Source organism: Mustela nigripes, chromosome 3, assembly GCF_022355385.1.
Source record: "Mustela nigripes isolate SB6536 chromosome 3, MUSNIG.SB6536, whole genome shotgun sequence".
Lineage (NCBI taxonomy): Eukaryota > Metazoa > Chordata > Mammalia > Carnivora > Mustelidae > Mustela > Mustela nigripes.
The window spans coordinates 195,170,005-195,179,342 of record NC_081559.1 but is presented as its reverse complement, the minus strand read 5'-3'; the positions used below and the strand labels follow the sequence as shown (position 1 = coordinate 195,179,342).

General features: G+C 55.6%; 1 long non-coding RNA gene across 2 annotated transcripts in view; it reads right to left on the bottom strand.

The window, feature by feature from the left end:
• LOC132013297 (uncharacterized) overlaps positions 1-673 on the bottom strand; it is a 5,213-nt gene extending 4,540 nt beyond the window's left edge. Inside the window, exon 1 of one of the 2 annotated variants that reach the window (XR_009402983.1) lies at positions 393-673. This is a non-coding gene — a long non-coding RNA (uncharacterized LOC132013297). The remainder of the gene's footprint in view (positions 1-392) is intronic. The other variant, XR_009402984.1, reaches the window with a different exon arrangement.
• Positions 674-9,338: the final 8,665 nt, after the last annotated feature.

Here is a 9,338-nt window from a genome sequence, read left to right as displayed (position 1 = left end):
CCCCCCCCCCCGGCCGGGGCGACTCCCGCCGGAGCTCGCCCCCCAGCCTCGGCCTCCCTCCTCCTCTCCCCGGGCTGCACCTGCCCCTCGCCGCCCCCGCGCAGGAAGCCCGCGGGAGCATCCCGGGCCCCCTCCCCGCCGTGTGCACCTTCCCGCGGATCCGGCCCCCTTCGGTCGCGCGGCGTCCCCCACCGCGTTTCCTCCGGTTTCTCTACGCAGAGCGGAATCTGGGGCCTCGCCCCCTTGGCTCCGACCCCGTTCTGCCTCCGCGGCCTGACATCCATCTCCCAACTTCGGAGAGTCCAGCCCTTGGCAGTCCCCTGCGCCTGCCTTCACCCCACCCCTGCCCCTGCGCACACACGCGCTCCGCACGCCCATCCAGTGTCCCACACCTCGGGCTCCAAGCTGCCCCCTGGACTGTGCCCTTGCTTGTGTCTTAAGTGCTTGTCCTTCGGTCTGTCCCTTGGAAGACACCTTTATTTCCCGTGGCCTGGCTTGTCCCTGGAGGAGAGGGGCCAGTGCATCTCTGCAGCCGGTCCGGAGCCCCTGCCCTGCACATTTCTCTGCATCTCAGCACCGCTTCCCTTTTCCCGAGTAGCTCCTCCTCCTGGAGCTCTTGAATTTAACCCATTCCTCCCCAAGGTGTGTTGCTTCTGATTCGGTTATTGGGGAGCACTTTGCAGCTGAGGGCATTTCCAGGGGAGCTATATCAAAACGGGGGCAGGGAGGGAGGTTTGGGAAAAGCCCAGCCTCTTGGTTAGGTATCTAATGATTCTAGAAGGTGGTGGGGTGGGGGGAGGGGAAGGGGCACTTGATCTGGAAAGTGTGAGATTGTTGTTTTTCCAAGGGGGGCTCTGAAGGGTCAGACTGAGCCCCCCAGCCCCATTGGGTACCTCAGCTAACTCCAGCAAAAGGGGCCTTGGAGCTCGCGGGTGTTGGGGCATCTTAGCCCTAGGTCCTGGGAAGGGAGGGTTTGGAAGATGAGTGACTGAAGCAGTTGTGGTGGCATCAAATGCTTGTCAGAATCAAAGCGTGTTTCTGCTGGGGAGACCCAGGTTGGATCTTGGCGGTGCTCTGTGTGTGTGTCTTGCATTTTCTTTCACTACGACCACCTCACACCGCTCTCCAGCCCGGACAGACAGGTAGGGCACGGGGGGGGGGGGGGCAGCGGTCTTCTCTGTTACTTTGTGTTTGAAAAAAAAAAGGGGAAGGGGATAAAAAGCTGGAGGGCTAGTGTATTGATTAAGTGTAATGAATGGTTGGCTATCAGAAACCGTAATCCCTAATCTCCTTTTAAAAACGGGAGTAATTTCCTTGCCCTTTTGCTAGATTGGAATTAAGTATTAAAAGAGAGAGTTTATTTAAGGCTTGGGAGAGATTTTGCAGAATCTACCTGAAGTTGAGTAGTGGCAGCATTCGCAGCCCGCACCTCTGCAGGCCCCTAGGTGGAAAGACCCAGGCTTGATGAGGATCGCAAGTGCTCTCCAATGAGAGGGTGGGGAAATAGATTGTCTGAAAAATCTGGAATATCAGTCCCAGCCAGGCTAATTGTTTTTATGGGCAGCAGCTGTAAAGGACTGAGGTGGACCTTTTGAGATGCATTTGAAATGCATATTAGGTCTTTAGTGGTTTTTTATTTTGTGTCCCAGGTGCCCCCCAGGGGAGGCTGCCCAGCCGCTCTGGGGCAGGGGCGGGGGTGGGGGTGGGGGTGGGAGCCTTGAGCGAGTGGCCTGCTTCCTCTGCTGTAAGTAGTGTTGCAGGTCGGTTGGTCCCCGTCGTGGAGGGGCGGGCAGCAGAGCAGGGATTGGACTGGGTGAGCTCCAAGGTGGCGTGCAGCTTTTAACATCCTGGGGCTGTGTCTGGTCTCCAACTTTGCTTATTGGAGAGGAGGGGAGCTGCGAAGGGGGGGGAGGAGTCTGGGGAAGGGGCCCAGCTCTCTTGGAGCCAGGAGGTCCCGCCCTGCAGGTCTGCAGAGGGGGAGGGGCTGCGGCAATGGCAGCTCCCCCGTCCCCCAGGGAGGAAAGGAGTCCCGAGAAGGTATTTTGGCCAGTGATTAGGTCGCTTGACGTTGGACTGGTTTTATCTGCGTCGTCAGAGGCGTGGTGGGGAGCAGAGCTGAGTGGGGTCTGGGCGCTGCTGTTACTTCCCGACAGTGCTGCCTGTTTGTCCCTATCACTCGTCTGCACCCTGGGCCGTCTGCCTTCTTCCTCTCCCACGAGCCCCCGGAGCCCAGCCCTGTGCAGCAGTTAGGGGTGGTTCGAGACGAGCAGCCTCACGGCCTGGCACGGAGTGAGGGCGGCTGGCTAGCGCCGTAGGTGGCCAACAACCCCAAATTGCCCGTACCCTCCTCGGGAACACCCCTGGCAGAGCCCTGTCTGTAATTTGTGGAGCTGGAATGCGCTAGAAGCCGTGTTCCCGGGGAGGCTGCCACTGCACAGTTGTTGCCTCTGGCTCCCCGGGTTGCTCGGTCACAGCACCGGTGGATGGAGGTGCACTCGGTGAAACCCCACCGAGAAGGGCTGCTTCCACTCCCCAGTCAGGAACACGAGCGTTTCAGCTGTGCGGAGTGGAGATCTGACCGGAGGGAGAGAGCCTCCCAGCCCAGAGCAGCCACAGGGAAGGAGGGGGTGGGGGTCGGAGAGGACCCTGGAGCCAGAGCAGTCGCGTCAGCAGGGGGGCTCCTGGCCCAGGCCAGGCCGTTGCACCTCCCCCACAGGCGCCCGGACAAGGCCCCTTGTTCACATTAGCGTAATTGCCCCACCAAAATCAATGAACAAGGATCTTTTTAAACATGGAACTTTCAAAATGTGCTTCGAGTGGCCCCCCCCTTTTTTTAATCAAAGGTATCAAATGTGAGGCCTTTGTGAAATAAGGCAGTTGGGGCGAGCCAGGGAATTGTGGATCTTTTCATTGTGTGCAAAGGAAGCTTCCCGGCCCTAAATCAGGAGGAAGCTTGCCAAAAGTCCGACTTCACCAGTCTGCATGATCTTTCGGACCAGCCCGCTGCCTGCGGGGGAGCAGTGGCATTGGAAACACTTCGTGGGGGCCTCACGCGTCTGCGAGCCTCCTTCCGGGCAAGTGACTTTTAGAGGAGACATTTTAAGAAGATTAAAACGTCCACAGACTTTCGAGGGCAGCAGCGTAATCCACTTACTGTTTGCATGTCACGAATAGAGTCCTTTGAAGCTTGGCGCTCCTGCGGGGCCCCTCCACGGCTGCGGGGGGACGGGTGGTGTCCCCACCTTCACCGACGGGCAGGCGGAACAAGGGAGGCTGTGGGAAAGGACACCAAACCACGAAGTTGGGCGAGGAGGATTTGGAGATCCACATCCCTAATTCGGGGCTGCACAGGGTCAGTGGCAGACTCCGGAGAGGAGCCCCCCACGAGGGTGCACGTTTTCCTGGGAGGGGGAGTGCCCGCCACCGCAAGGTGGGATTCTGCCGTCGCAGGATGGGGTTTGCAGAGCGTTTCCCACTTACTGAGCCGGAGGCTACCTTGCCTCCCACCTCTGCTTGGCGGGCAGCCCAGGGGAGGGAAGCCTTGTTCCGACCCAGGTCGTTGCTGTTTTCATCCTCCCAAACCTGTGGAAGGATTTTGCTGGCGGAGAGGAGGACTGCATTCCTGAACCAGCGCCTGCGGGGTGCTTTTCTTTTGTTGCTTGCAAAAAGGGCCTTCTGACCTGGGGTTCCAGGGTGTGGCTCCTCTCCACGGTTTTTGGTGGTTTGCCCAAGGATCTCTCCTGGGGCTCTGCCTCTGAATCCCGGGGCCGGTTGAATGAATCCATTGGCAACCCACATGCTCCCCGTCGTGAAGACAGCCAAGTCATGAGTGCGAAATCCATAGCAGACCCTTGTGGCAGATGACAGAGGGGAACTGTGGGACAATGGCTGGGGGCTGTGCTCCAGATGGGGCGGTCAGTGTATTTCGCAGGCAAAGCTTATCTCGCAATTGGAGCGATCAGATGGACGCTGTAAGGCCAGGAAACAAATCCGCTTCTCACTGCCAACATTGTAGTCATCGTTGTAGGAGCATCTATTTACCCAAAAGTATGATTTTGGGGTTTGAAATGGGAAGGAAATATTTTCCCACCAGTTATTTTGAGGGGCGAGGAGTTTTGCCTTCCCTACCCCAGAGCTGAGCTTGTCAACCCAGAGTTCACTGGACCTAACAGGGTGGGGGGGAGCTGGTTCTTCAGTTGGTGGCTGGTTAGATTATGGGTCTTGCGGAGTTCTATTTGCCTCTCTGCGGAGACTTTCAGACATTTTTGCTTATATAACTTAATATAACTTTGAAGACCTCAGGTGCGTTTCTAGGTGGACGTTGAGCTTTTGGCTAATTTTAAAGAGAATTAGATGTAATGTCTAGTGTAGTGTGTCTGTGGACGCTGAAACTCACAATTAGAATGCCCTTGAAATGATCCAAGGCTAAGTATGTTACTGACTGGATAACCACTACCCACCCTCAACCCCCTCCCACCCCCCCCAGACTATTGATGGTTGTAACATGTGCATCTTTTTTCTTCTTGAACTTGGAGGTTTGCTGTTTTCAGCTTTTTTCCACATCAGAGTCTTTCATTGATCTTCCTTCCCACTTGTGACACAAGTGTATGTAAATTGGAGTTTAGACTATTTCTGTGATCATAAGGCTGTGTTCACGCCCTCCAGAAGTATCTTTTGTCATTGTAATTACCAATACGAAATTGATCACAGAAGCACAAGTGCCTCATTGATCTTCATAATTACTAAATGCACACAATAGAAATACATTGGAAGGGCATGTTGTAAAGAGCTGAGTGGTGGTCCCATTAAAGGAATTAGGGATTTGCCCTTGGTGCCTAGGCAACCCTTGTTGCTGGAACATTCGCTGAGAGGCTTCCCGCTTGCTGATGGGGCAGGAAGGGAGAGTGAAGGCCGGGGCTTCCCCACTGGCCGGAGCTCAGGCGGTCTAGTCGGGGACTATGAGGTCTGTAAATTCCAGTCTCTCAAAGGCGTCCCTCCCGAAAACCCCAGAAGTGCTTCTGCTGTGCGGTGTTACTGTGCTCCGTGGGGGGAGGGTAAAGAGCATTTGCCACTTCGTTAACCGATGACAGTGAGTGCTGACCCATGTGTACTTTAATATTTAATTGCGTCTTTTCTAGATTTACGTGTTAAAGAGCAGAGAGGATGGTAGGTCTCGTAAACATGTATGCTTTAGTGAAGGGGCAATGCATTTTTATTGGGTTGGGTTAAAATTTAAGCTTATGGGATTGTGCCTTGAGTTACACTTTAATTTTCCAGAAAGATTTGTTAAAAGCAGACAGGACTGCTTAGCTGGGTGTTGGATTCCAAAGAGGTTTTTGTCTTGCAGGAATCCAGTGTGCCTGCTGTGCAAAGCTTTTGGAACGGCAGCCTGTGTTCTGGGAGGAGGAGGAGAAGGGTGTGTTGTTGGCTGTCCCTCTAGGGTACTGGCTCTTGGGGTGGGTGAGAGGCCTGGGGGGCTGCAGAGCAGCTTGACTGCTTGGGATTTGCAGAGGTGGGGCTCTCTCCCTGAGAATCCTGGATGCACCGAGAACTTCCTCAGACTGTTGGGAAGTGCTGGGCTGGTCCTCTCTCAGGCATGCTAGAGATGCTCTCAGAGCACACGCGGTTACTGTTGCTTACCCAGAAAAAGAAAGTGCCTCGGGTTGAGAACTGTTGAACTTTGTATTACAGGATGGTTTTATGACCTCCAGGTAGCCTCCAAATAACAAGGGGTCTCTGGCTTCACCCAGCTTTGTGGGGAAAGAAAGCAAGCAAGCCGCCCGCCTGGCTCCTGGGATTTTGGTAATGTTTGCCGGCTTGAAGTTTTATCTGTCTTCTGTGCTCAGGGCTGGCTGTTAAGAATCCACTTAAGAATGCTTCCCCACGAATTCGGATTTGTAAATATTTGGGAACAAGTCAGGTCCTCAGATTGCGAGGCAGTGTCTTTGTTCCCAGGGTTAAGTGAAGATAGGAAGGAGCTAGTTCCAGGATCGTGTTCTAGGAGCCCTGTGGCTTCCTCTAAGCCATGTGGAAAGGTGCTGGGTGAGGCAGCACGGCCGGGACCCAGCCTAGTAGGGAACGGTGTGGGACAGCTCTGGTGCGGACCCTCCATTGATCTGTATTTTTTATCTTATTTTTTTTTAAAGATTTTATTTAGTGTGAGAACGTGTGAAAGCGAGAGAGGTCACAGAGCTCCAGAGAGGGAGAAGTAGACTTGCTGCTGAGCCGAGGGCCCGATGCGGGGCTCGATCCTGACCTGGGACCCTGACCCGAGCAGGAGGCGGTCACTTAACCGACTAAGCCACCGAGGTCTCCCTGCGCCCCTCCCCACTGATCTCTTAAACACAAACCCTTGCTTACACTTTCTTAGCATTTGGACCCGGACCCCGAAATCAAGGTTTCAGGCTTGTAAAACAAAGGCTAAGAGGCTTGGGCTGCTGAAGGTGAACAGGGGTACCCAGGTGACCCTGCACAGAGGGGTTCAGTTCTAGAAACCTGCTGTCCCCTGGAGCCTGACACTGATGCCCGCCTACCGCCAGCCAGTCCTGCTGCGCGGAGCCGGAGTCCCGGGGTGACTGTTGGTGGTTCTGCAGGAGCAGCTTAGGTCAGGCCTGCACACCACCCCCCTCTGCTGGATGCAGCCAGAGCTTCCGGAGGGCTGAGGCAGCCTCTCTGTCCTTCGCGGTCCCGTGTGCAGGAGCTCCGGTTCCGTGCTGGGGATGGTTGATAGAGCTGAGGCCAGCTTGCTCTTTGCTTTGCCAGCACGGGCCCGGCGAGCCTAGCGGGACAGGGAAGCCGGAGGGGAAAGCTAAGCGCTGTTTCAAACGTGTCTAACTCATCCCTGAATTATTCAGACAGCTAAAGTGCTTTTAATTCTTGAGAGGGAGGGGCCCTGGGCCTTTTATTCTACAGCAGAAACATCCTAGAGTCTGGCGTTGTTTGGGGTGCAGGGGCCATTTCCATCCTTGGCTGGGCTGCCCCTGGCTTTGCGACCTTGGCCCAGAAGCAACCCGCTGCTCCGGGCTTCAGTTTCTGTGTTACAATCTGGGAAGCATAATGAGTATTTGTTCCTGGTACTTAGCAGGCCCTGGGAAGTGATCTGGGAGGCCGGGTCCTCTGCTGACGGCTCAGCCTTATCCTCTGCAGAGCCCCACGGGGACGGTCTGTTACTACCTGCATTTTTGCGGAGCGGGAGAGGAGGTGCGGAGAGGTAAAGCCGCTGGTACAAGGCCACACAGTCCAGGGTGAGCCCTGGGACCCACACATGGGGCTCTGGGCCCGTAGGTCTCCTGTGGGACCCTGAGCCCCAGGGATGTGGCTCACCTTCCGCCACCCGCCCTCCGAAAAGCAGGGTTTGCAACGTGGAGTTTCCTGTTTTTGTGTTTACTGCGGTGTGTATAGAACATGGGTAACTTCACAGAATGAAACTTTTTGTTAAAAGATTTTGTTTATTTAAAATTTTTTTTTTTTTAAAGATTTTATTTATTTATTTGAGAGAGAGACCGTGAGAGAGAGCATGAGTGAGGAGAAGGTCAGAGGGAGAAGCAGACTCCCCATGGAGCTGGGAGCCCCATGCGGGACTTGATCCCGGAACCCCGGGATCTTGACCTGAGCCGAAGGCAGTCGTCCAACCAACTGAGCCACCCAGGCGTCCCTAGATTTTGTTTATTTGACAGAAAGAGAGATCACAAGTAGGCAGAGAGGCAGGCCGAGGGAGGGGGAGAAGCAGGCTCCCCGCTGAGCAGAGAACCCGATGTGGGGCTCGATCCCAGGACCCTGAGACCATGACCTGAACCGAAGGGAGAGGGTTTAACCCTCTGAGCCACCCAGGTGCCCACAAAATGAAACATTTAACGCGAATCAAATCCAAAATAAAATTGAGACCGTGTTTTCAAAGGAACTAGGCAGTTGAAGTGAGTGAGAAGAGACGGTGCTTTCGGGGCCATCCCAGAAGGCCTGGTGAGTGGAAGCTTCTGTGGGGGCCGCTTGTCAGTCCTTGGTTAAGTCTGCACCGTGCGGGCAGCCTGTGCAGAAGCGAGACGGTGTGTGTGCTGGGAAGAGTCCTGTGGACCCTGTCGGTTTGTGGCTGCCAAGGTCGTGTAGGTGTCTGAGGAAAGCCTGTGGGTCAGTGGGAGAGGGGGAGCCACGGGGTGCAGGCTGTGGCTTCTGTCGGCTTCGGATACTGTTTTGGAAACAAGCTTACAATTTGAATGTGGATTTCCTCATGATCCCCTCAGAACCTTGTCCTCTGGCGGTTGATTTTTGCCCACAGAGCTGGGCCTCGGCTTGGAGCCCCTGGAGATGTGGCCTGGGAGCCCAGGCCCGCCTCCCCACAGCACGGTCTGCTCCCGGGCCAGATGGTGGGCTGTGAGGCTGGAGGCCTGGCCTCCCCGTGCCATGGTGACCCGGTCCCTTGTGGTGGGAGCCCAGGGGGCACTTGGCTTTACTTAATTCTTTATTTTTATTATTATTATTTTTTAGAGATTTTTATTTAATGTACTTGACACCCGGAGCGAGATAGTAAGAGAGAACAAGTGGGGGGAGGGACAGGCAGAGGAAGCAGGCTTCTGCTGAGCAAGGACACATCCCAGGACCCCGGGATTATGGCTGAGGCTTAGCTGAGCCCCCCAGGCGTCCCTGCACTTGTTTGAATAACCCAGTTAAGGGACGGGGATAGTCGCGACGTTCAGACTTTCTAGAACAGCACGTGGCTTGTATGGGGACTGTAGGAAGAGTCTGGGCTTACGGAGGCCATCGCGGGGCAGAGCGTGTTTGCACGAGGGTGTGGCAGGCTTGGGGGTACTGAGGACTAGTTCTGTTCATCGGCGTCACCGTGAGACCCCAGAGGCCCTGTGCTTGCACTGTGCTGAGTCCCGGCATGCTGGGCCTCCCTGCGTGTCGGCGGTGTCCTGCCGGCCCCACGGCAGTCCCATGGGCGTTTTCGTCTTGGGTAGGCCCCTGCCAGCGTGGCCACGGGCCGGGCTCTGTGAATGCCACCTAGACTCCGTGTTCACTGCCGGGTTTTCCTGACTGTCCTGCATGGACGCGGTGATATCCCCATATTATAGATGAAAAAATGGACGCCCAGAGCTCTTATGGACCCCGTCTGGGATTCTCTCTCCTGATTGAATGCGCTGCTGGGAAACATCCGCGGGCAGTGGGAGCTGCATAAACAGTTGGAGCCTAAGCGGGGAGCCCCCCCCCCCCCCTCCCGTGGACCACACGGAGGCAGGAGTGATGATTCGGAGCTCATCCAGCACTGAAGATAGTTCCTGCTGCCCTCAAGCGGGCTGCTCAGGGAGGGCTTTCTGGAAGTGGAGGCCCATGTGACTGGCTTC